The 10151-nt window shown below is 38.3% G+C and overlaps 1 long non-coding RNA gene across 2 annotated transcripts; it reads right to left on the bottom strand.

The window, feature by feature from the left end:
* Positions 1-1274: 1274 nt before the first annotated feature.
* Positions 1275-6833, bottom strand: LOC129145323 (uncharacterized). 2 transcript variants are annotated; one of them, XR_008550766.1, is made up of 4 exons: positions 6419-6833; positions 3497-3584; positions 2943-3070; positions 1275-1297 (listed from the first exon to the last, which is right to left on the bottom strand). It is a non-coding gene; the product is annotated as an uncharacterized LOC129145323 (long non-coding RNA). The 2 variants fall into 2 exon arrangements; XR_008550765.1 differs by lacking the exon at positions 1275-1297 and having other exon boundaries at positions 2442-3070.
* Positions 6834-10151: the final 3318 nt, after the last annotated feature.

The following is a 10151-nucleotide window of genomic DNA, read 5'->3' on the forward strand; positions in this document are numbered from 1 at the left end:
CTCAGCACTTTCAAGCTATCACCAAACACTGCTGCATGAGTTCGATCCCCAGTCAGGGAGCTTATCCACACAGTACACCAGACCCCTCCTGTCTCACCTACTGCTCCCCTCAGCAGTGTATTTCAGTAGATCTGCCTGTTCTGCTCCCCATTCTGTCTCTGGTGAATTCTCTCATGTCCCTGCACTTCTGGCCTAGACCCCAGTTCTTTTTATTTTTTAAAGATTTATTTATTTATGCATACAAGAACCATGGTACAGGCCAGATGTGTGTGGGGTGAGAGGATTCACCAGAGACAGAGTGGGGAGCATAACAGGCAGATTGACTGAAATACACTGCTGAGGGGAGCAGTGGGGGATACAGGAGAGGTCAGCTGTGCCATGTGGGTCACCTCCCTGGCCAGGGATCGCGCTGCAGTGTCTGCAGATAGCTTCATAGATTGTGTCTTAACCCTTTGCACCACCAGGGAGGCCCCTAGACCACAGTTCTTGTGAGCATAAATAAATAAAATAAATCTTAAAAAAAAAAAAAGCATGGCTGATAGCAAGGATGGCCAATCCATCATAATGCTTTGAATAAAGAGCACCCTATACTTCCTAACACAACTGTCTAGCTTAGCTAGCATCTTTAGGAAAGATGTTTATGAGTGAGATAGGAAGGAATCATCTCCCCAGGACCATGAAATAGATTGTATAGACTATAAGGAAAATTCCCATGGGGGTGTTACTCACATTGGGGTCTCTTTGAATGAAACCACTGAAGTTATGCAGTGCACATGTGTAACTGTACATGGCAGTCCCCACCTGTCCCTGCCAATAAAAGCAGGTATATGAACTATATGACCAATAGCATATTTGAAGGCATATTTGAAGATTGAAGGTGGAGATTATGACAGGACACAATCTCTGAAAAGAAGAAATGAAACACTGACATCATGGATCAAAAACAAAACAAGAGCTGCTCTGAGTGTGCATTACCTTGAGTGTTCACAGCCTCCTGTTATCTTTGTAAGAAGTGACCCCACCCTGTTTGTTGCTGGGGTTTTACAGCCATTTGGGGAACTAGTTGATAAACGCTCCACAGAAATAGAAACTCTACAGAAGTGAAACCAAGTTCCATCCAAGAATGAAACCACAGCCAATCACATGACATGCCCATGTTATCACCTGGCCCACAGACAGGGGGGCAAATACATAGATCTGATCCACATCTCTGCTTTATTTTGGGTGGTGTAATTTAAGCCACACTACATCCAAATAATTGTTGAATTAACTTGCTGTACTGCTGCTGCATTCATTCCTGTGAGAAGAAGGAAACATAGTGTCTCAGTGGATGAGTCCTTCCTCCTGGTGAATGCAACATAGTGCATTCGTGCCCTTGCTAGATTTGCTAGCCAGAAAAGAGTCCTTTCAGTCTAACTGTAGGTTAATCACAGGATTTTTCAACCTAGAGAAGACCTTCAAGAACAGTTGTTGGAACTTGAACAATTAACACATGAGTAAGCTGAGAAGCAGAAAGATTAGGTTACTAGTCTAGGTTACTAATTATTCTAACTTGTGTCTCAGCACTCTTGTCACACCCCATTATCTTAACAACAATAATAATATTAATACTATTATTATGACTAACTTGTTGACAGGGGAAAGAGGTAACAAAGGAAGAATAAAGGACAGAATTAGTTGAATATATATATTGTGCCAGATACTAGTTCAAAGTCTTCTACACATGTGCATCTCACTCACCCTCACAACTTTAAAGCCAATTGTATCTCCACTTTACAAATTTAAAAACTGATGTATAAAAAGGTGAAGTAACTTGCTCAAGGTCACAAAGAAGATAAATGGTGGGGCTGGGACTCATACCCAGGCAAAATAATGCCAAAGCATTCTTTTAACTATTCCACCATCTTGAAAACTATATTTATAAGATCATTTGAAAAAATATAATGAACCACAAGCATTATATTTTTATAATGAAAATAAAATAAATGTATTTTATTTTCAATTTCTTTGAAATTAATTACAGAAACTTTGAAGCTTTTCTTTTACCCAGAAACACAGGATACTTTCAAAACCATGTCACCCAGCTTTTACCCACATCCCTGCTTTATTTTGGGTGATGTAATTTAAGCCACAGTACATCCAAATAAGTGTTGTTTGAAAGAAAACATGATTATAAGGGGCTTCTACTCTTTGTAAGGAGTATATTTTAATAGACTCCTCCGTAATAGCTTCCTTTATCTTGGCTATCAATGCTCATGAAAATTTTCTATCAGGGAGTACCAATCGCACAAATATAGGGTAGGATAAGAAGTGCAGTATTAAGTTCACAATTTGAGTCTATCACCATATGAATGATCCAAATTTTACAAATGGAAGAAAAAACAGAAGATGCCAGATTCTTCATTTTGTTTCATTACTGAAAACAATAATTCTATCTTTCATTATCACTGAAAATGATAACTTTGGGGGATGAACTTTTTTTTGTGGGGGAAGTGGAAGCTTATCATGGGCCAGAATGTTGAAACTCTTAATTCCTTTTTTTTTAAAAAAAACAAAATTGCCTTCTGTATGTATGTTGAGCGTTTTTTCTCTTCAAAGTACAGTCTATATCTCCTTAGGAATAATTTCATCTATTTCTCACATGGTTCCTATGTACAGGTAGAGTGTGCTCAGTGCTTCACAAATCCTTTATCTCACAGAATTCTTCCCCAAATGGAGCTGGGGTTGGGAGTTGAGAGGTAGTGTCATTGTTTCTCCTATTCTACAGATAAGGGAAGTAAATATAGAGAAGTTAAATAACTTGTAGCTTGTAAGAGCTGTAACTGATTTGAGCTGGACTCAACTACAAATACCTCCCTTGGGGCCCTGATTGACTCATAGACTCACTAAGCCTACTTACAGTCAATCAAAGGACTCAGGATGCCCAAAGTGGCACCACTCACCAAAGAGCTGGCATTTGCTTTTCACCTATGAGGCTGACAATCCAGTCCCTTTGGATGGAGGTGGTCTGTGCCGTGCTGGCCAGGTTCACCAAAGTCCCCAGGGTGATGACAGCTGCACAGGAGACCACCTACAGAAGGAGCATTAAAGGGAGCTTGGAATCCAAGAATAGGCTTTCTCAGCCCATTGTGCTATGTGTGGCTATTTACCTGACAAACAACATCTACATGAACACAAAGAGAAAGAAGTTCAGGGCAGGTTTGGAGCCAAATGCTATTGTGTTGATTCTAAGCATTTTCTCCTCCCCACCTCATTAGCACAAGATCCACTGCTAATTTGTACCCTGCAGACAGAGACTCTGCGGTTCTGTTGCCTTCATGTCTGTTGGATTTAGGCTCTGATCCACAAATTAGGGGTGAGGAGAACACTGGGGAAAGATTAGCCAGATCCAAAACCAGTGAGCAGGGTTGTATAGAGATGACTCACTGAAGGACAATTGGGCCTTGTCTCTGACACTCACCCCTCCCAGCACAGGAAGGAGATGTGGGACACTCACTGTGAACCAGCCGTGCCAGAGCTGCTCCATCTCCCTTTTGCGGAAACATGAGCATCAGGATAACACAGCAGGCAGTGACAGAAGCATTCTGAGTGGAGAGTGAGGCATGAACAACTGTAAGTGGAAACACCAGGGAGCCCAATATTTTCCCTTGCTTTTAAGAGATAGGTCGCAGCCACATCATCATTTAATGCAGAGTAATTGCATTTGACCAGATCCCTGTGCCACCCGGGGTTACTGTCCTGATCAGTAGTGACTTGCTTGAGTAGGAGACAAAAGCAGGCTCCCGTGTTCACTAGAGGCAAAAGTCTTTGCAACCTCAAGGAAAAAACAAAGGCTGGCTTTTGCAAGATGAGAACATACTTTGAGAGGACAAGAGACTAGACAAATCAAAGAACTTAAAATTTACTACTGATGTATCACACACTTCTGGATTGAATTCGTGACTGAAGTTATCAACATGGCCACACTCCAAAGTTTATATAAATTGGCATTTTCAATTGTGCAGCTTCAGAAAAATGCCTTTCCAAGCTGTAGGTGGAACGAAAACAGTTGAGTTGGCCAGTAATCAAAAGAATGGGAAAAACATAGGAACTATGTTTTTTTACCCATAGGAACTATGGGTAAAAGAGTGGTTAAAAAGATATTATATCCAAGAGCAGAAAGTATCTCCTATACTCCAGATACTAATTCCTAGTTTAGAGAGATTAACCTGGTACAAAAGAAATTATTGTTTTTAATGAAAATTAGAAGTTGTTCTTAATGAAAATAACACAAGTATATTATACGCAGGTAATACCAGAATATTACAAAGAAGCCATGTTTTCAGGAATTTAATATTAAAAATCTGTGATGGAGAAATTAAAAGATTTTAAAGGTAGCACTGGAGGATGACACAAACTTGTATAACTTTTTCTAGTGTTTTTAAATGTTATGCTCTATTCTATTAAGTTAATGTCTCTATTTTATTTCACTAAATAAACCCCCAAAAAACTAGTTAGGTAATAATGTATCGTATATGTCATGGGTAAGAGTATTAACTTTATTTCTTGGTTTTCTGTCAACCTAATCACCTGTTAAGACCCCAAATATTAATGAAGATCCAGCTACCACTAGGCCCAACAGTGTGTGAGGAGAAGATTGTGTCTATATAGTGCTTTCAGGAACATAGATATGGCAAAGTGCCACATCTGGTCTGCCTACAAGATAGTAGAAGAAAAGCATGTTTTAATCATTGACCTAAAAGATGGAACAAAGATAAAATCAAAAAAGATGCATTTCTCCCAAAGGATGTAAAACATGCAGAATTTAAATTCAAAATGTCAAAATTATATATTTATGCAGTAGAGCTATAACATTTTAATATAATACAGATATACTTCAAAAAGTTGACCGAATATATGTTAAGAGATTTAAAAAAAAAATGAAAAAGAAAAAATGCCAAAGAGCCAAGAGGCCCATGAGAAAGTATCAGATGAACACTGTGAAAACAGGAGAACCTAAAGTAGCAAGCCCAGGTTACCCTAAGAAATTTGCTGTTTTGTCAATCTGTGGGAGATTTCACTCATTGCTTTGATAGATTGCTAGAACAAGGATAAAACAGAAATCTATATTAGATATATACTTATATGTACTTCATATATTATGCATGTGTGTGTTGTACTAAAGGGTTACATAAATCACTGCATCTGGCACCTGCAGAATACACATGCTTTTAAGTACATGAAACATATGGATAAATCAATAGGATAATGTATCATAAAGCAAATCTTAATTTCTAAATATTGAACCATATAGAGGATGTTCTCTGACCTCAAGACAATTAAGCTAAAAGTCAATAAGGAAAAAAAAATCAGAAAATCCCCATGTGCTTGTAAATTAAGAAATACATTTCTAAATAATTCATATGTCAAATAAGTAATCACATAGGACATTATAAAATATTTTTAACAAAGGATATTGAAACTTGTCAGATTTAGCTAAAGTTCTCCTTAAAGAGAAATTTTGTACTCCTGAATACTTGTTAGTAAAGAAAGACTGCATTTAATGAGCCAAGTATCTATACTAAGAAATTAGAAACAGAACCGCAAATTATATATCCCCTAAATAGAAGAAAGTCAATATGAAAGGCAAGGGCAGAAATTTGTGAACTAGAAAAAAGAGATACAATAGCAATAAAGTAAATTGTGGTGTATTATACAATGAAATACTATATACATCAATGGAAAGTAGCAAACAAGGGCTGCATGCAACAATATGCATGTTACAAATTTAATGTTGAACAAAAGCAATAAATGTGTGTAGTAGGATTTCATTTATACAAAGTTCAAGCTATACTTGAATTAAATTAAACTATATCATTTAAGGATGCCTACACTCGTGATAAAGCTATAAAGCAAAGCAAGGAAGTGAATGCCCTAGAAATGAGGCTCGTGGCTATTTCTCATTGGTGAGGAAGGAGCATGATTGAGCAGGGCCCCACGAAGGACTGGCTGCTGCCAAATTTTCATTTTTACTTGAGTGGTGGTTTCAAGGTTTACACTGTAATCATTCCTTATACATATTTTATGCACTTCGCTCCATTTGTTCATTCAAAATATTTAACATTAATATGCACACTTTATGTGTGATATTTTGAGACATCCTTACTGTCCTTAATATTAGTACTATTAACCATTCCAAATACATGATATTGTTTTGATTCATCTTACCCATATTGACTCATGAGGTAGATCAAAGATGCTCCTAAAACACATATAATGACAAATGTCATTAAGTAGCAAAAATATATACTCCTTTCAAGCAAATTCTGTCAGTTAACTCAGTGAACGTAAAATCCTGTTTTGTGTGAATTTACCTTTACAAAGTGGCCCGGTGCTAAATAAAAATACAGGCAACAGAAAAGCAACAGTTTTGACTAACCAGTTAAGGGATTCTCGGGGCTTCTATTTCTTCTTTGGTCACTAAGTGACCCAGGGAAATATTCAACCATGTCCCTTTTCTCACGTCTAGAGGTGGAGACAGAGAAGTAAGTGAGCCAACACACTGTAATATGAACTTTCCAGGAAGTAGGTTCAGTAAAAAGAAAGAAAGCAGAAATGGCACCCATGTCAAGATGGGAAGGTAGGACAGAGGCTCACGGTGGACATTTCCTCTGAGCAAATCTGAGGAATGGGAGTTGAACTAATAAGGAAGTTGGAGGGTAGAGACAGCTTCCTACCTTGAGAAAACCAAGAGAACAAAGGTCTGGAGCAAGGAAAAATATAAGTGCAAATAAGAAATTTAAATTTGGGGGTAAACCGTGCAAAGGTTAAAAGGGAGCAAGAAGGGGAGAGGATGGAGAAATCCAGAGGCAGATTCCCTTTTTCCCAGAAGGAACAACGAAGGTGGTCCTGTCTGGGTTTTTAGCTGTAGGGATCTCAACCCTGGCCCTTTTAGACACGCCCTCTGTAGACCGTCTGTCTCAGCTATTCACCCAGGAACCCTCTCTCCTGCTTCCCTTGTGCCCATCTTGATCATCATCTTGTACTCATATTCCTGACACCCTCACCAGAACTGTACCCCATTCCCATCTGTGTCAGTCCGTAATATCCTGGTTCCCAACCTGCAACCTCTCATATCTCTTACTTATTTTAGAGAGCCCTATTCAGAAAGTCTTCTTCATCTGCTCCCACCACCCTCCACCTATCTGCATTGCTACAGGGAAGATTTGAATAAAGCTCAGGGGTTAGAGGTTAAGACTATAATAGACCTATAAAAGACCTAGGAAACTTAACTACATATCTTTCAAAAGTGCTGTAAGAATTCCCATTTGAAAAGTTATTTGGGATTGAGCTCCTGGTATACTAGTCCTCTTCTCAATTAGACAGCCAGCCAAGGACTCTGACATTTAGTTTGGAGTCGAGAGCCTTCTCTGTGAGGCAGGCTTCTCTAGTTTACAGATCTAACTTTATCCTCCCTCCCTACGCATCCCAATCCTCAATTCACATGTAACAGTGTGAAAAAATGAACAAGAGATGACATTTTTTATCCACAGTTGTGGTAATTATAATACTAATTGTGTATTTGAAATAGTCAACACTTTGGAAATATAATTAGGAAAAATTAAGATGCACCCACACTCTGGAAGAGAGAGATGAGAAAACAAAGCTAATTGTTTTGTGACTTTTAAATTAGTAAAATCAATTGAGATTTTTGTGGAACATTGTCATATAAAAGAAAAAAATGTTGCTTAATTATCTTTGCTTATTTTTTTAACCTCCCATTTTACTTAATTGAAACCACTCTGCTCAGAGGAACGGTGCAATTTCAGATGGTGTGAGTACAGCGGTATCCCCTCCACAGGGACAGTCTGCCCCTTTCTCAAGAAGGGCTTCCTAAAGTAATGTCTACCCAGAGACTAACCTAAATTACTCTTCTCTTACTTTATTCTCCTGCTGCTTTAGTCTGTTTGCAGCTTTAGTCTGTTTTTACTCACTTCCAGAACTTTCAGTGTCACTTAATTCTCCAATCATTACTACACGCTAGGAAGAAAAAATTCAGTAATGAAAAATACATTTAAACTACTATAATAATCCTAAACAGGAGGAAGTCAATGTGTTTTAACTTCTTTCCAACTGGATTCCTCTAAAACTATTAAAATTTCATTTATTCAACTGCAGAAAGTAATCATGTAATCAATTACAAGGACTTTATTGCATATACATAAAGTCATAGCAATTGTTTTTGATAGATAGAGGCCTATTACTAATACTGTTCAAAGCCAATTGTTTTGGGGAAAATAGGCAACCAACCATAATCAGACTCACAAATTTGTCACACACACACACACACAAATGGTTAAAGAGATGTTTGGACAAAATTAAATGAGCTGTCATTTGACCCAAGAATAATGGGGTGAGCAATTTGTCTGTCTTTAATATGTTAGTTCTCTGACTTGTATGTTTTTGACAGGGCAAATTTATTAAGCTGGTATAAATAATGCCAGTTATAAATAAAAACTTCATTACATTTTCATAAACATATATTCCTGAGGAAAAAATTCTTGCCTCTGCTAATGACTATTGTACCTCTACAGTTAAAACAAGGAATTTCTGAAACTTTTAGGGTTGTGCTTACCAAACACAGACAGAAAGAAGGTTTGGATGGTTCACTGGACTCCCAGAGGTTGCACAGAAAGATGAATTACAAAGCAGAACTTCTGAACCACTCACCGGCATTGTCACCACAGGTGCTTTGTGTAGAAAGTGCTGGAGGTGCCAATGTTTCCTGTGGGTACTTCTCTTACCTCAGCCTAGACAAGGACAAGAGATGACCAAAACATCCCTATCTTGTAAAAGCCTAGGACACAGGCAGGAACACTTGTTAAAATTCTTAAGGAAAGTTTTATTCTGTGCTTTTAGAGACAAACAAGAGAAGGCTTTCTGCAAAATTAAGTTTCAACATGTCTCCAGAAAGCATCTGTGCTTAGAGAGGGCTCCCATAGAAGGTGCTGGCTCCCCAGGTCCAAACCATCATCTCTCTTCCCCTCCACCCCTTCCCCTTTGAAGCTCTGCTACTCATCTGCTGCCTTGTCCCCTTAGCAAACTGTGCTGTTGGCCCATTCTCGAGGAATCCTACTGAAGATTAAGGCCAACTACAAGTGTTAGGCTGGCCCTCCTAGATTGTTTGGTCTTTTTTCTAAGAGTAAGCACAACCTAACTGAAAGGATTCCATTTTTTAACAGAAATTTCAAGAATCAATATTCTTTTTTTTTTTTTTTTTTTTTTTTTTTGCTTGGGTGGAAGAGGGTGGACTTGGGGATGTTTCAGTTCTTTGGTTCATAACTTAATGGGTGATATTCAGTATCAGCTGTGGACCAACAAAGACTTCTTTTTTCCTTTCCTGAGACCTTAGAGAATTGGGTACAGGATCCTTGAGGCCCTAATTCCTACCAGTAATTAGCTAAAATACTTCTCTCAACCCAGCTCAGATTCTTGAAACTGCCTCCATGTTGAGTCTACCACATTTAATGGCAGAGTAAATTAAGAAGGCTAAGATTTTAAATGTTCTACCAAAGAAAGTATTTGATTTGACACATTCCAAATAAATTGTTTAAATGTTGCTACAAATATTTCTGCTACAGTAAATTGGCCTTGTTTTCAGAAATATTTATGGTACCATACATTTGTGAAAACTCTTTGCCCACCCAAGGGTGCTGTATTCCTGGTTAAGTGGGGAGATCAGTAGAGTGAGAGACCTGCAGGATGGTAGGATAAGTAAGGGCAGGGCTCACATCCTCTGTTAACCACCCTACAGCTGGTCCCAGGAACAGACCCAGCACAGAACAGGTATTAGAGGAAGGAGCCCATTTGCTATATTTACAAGTATAAAAATACAGCAATCCACCAAGCCCTTGGTTTGTAGGACAAAGGATAAAAAGGACACATCCCAGTTTTTATTTTTATGCCCATACTCATTATGCACGTGGAACAAAAAAGGAGCAGGCAGGTCTTTCAAAAGGAAAATATTCCCTAAGTAAATGAGAATAGTAACACAACTTTGAAACTGTAGGTGCTTTCTCTAAGCAGGATTCTGCAGGAGTCAAAAAAGCGAATGTAGTGTTCTAGGCAGAAAGCTGATGATACCTGGGAATGAAAGGAGAATTTGATAGTGC

This window comes from Talpa occidentalis, unplaced genomic scaffold (assembly GCF_014898055.3).
Source record: "Talpa occidentalis isolate TD23 unplaced genomic scaffold, MPIMG_talOcc4v2.1, whole genome shotgun sequence".
Classification (NCBI taxonomy): domain Eukaryota; kingdom Metazoa; phylum Chordata; class Mammalia; order Eulipotyphla; family Talpidae; genus Talpa; species Talpa occidentalis.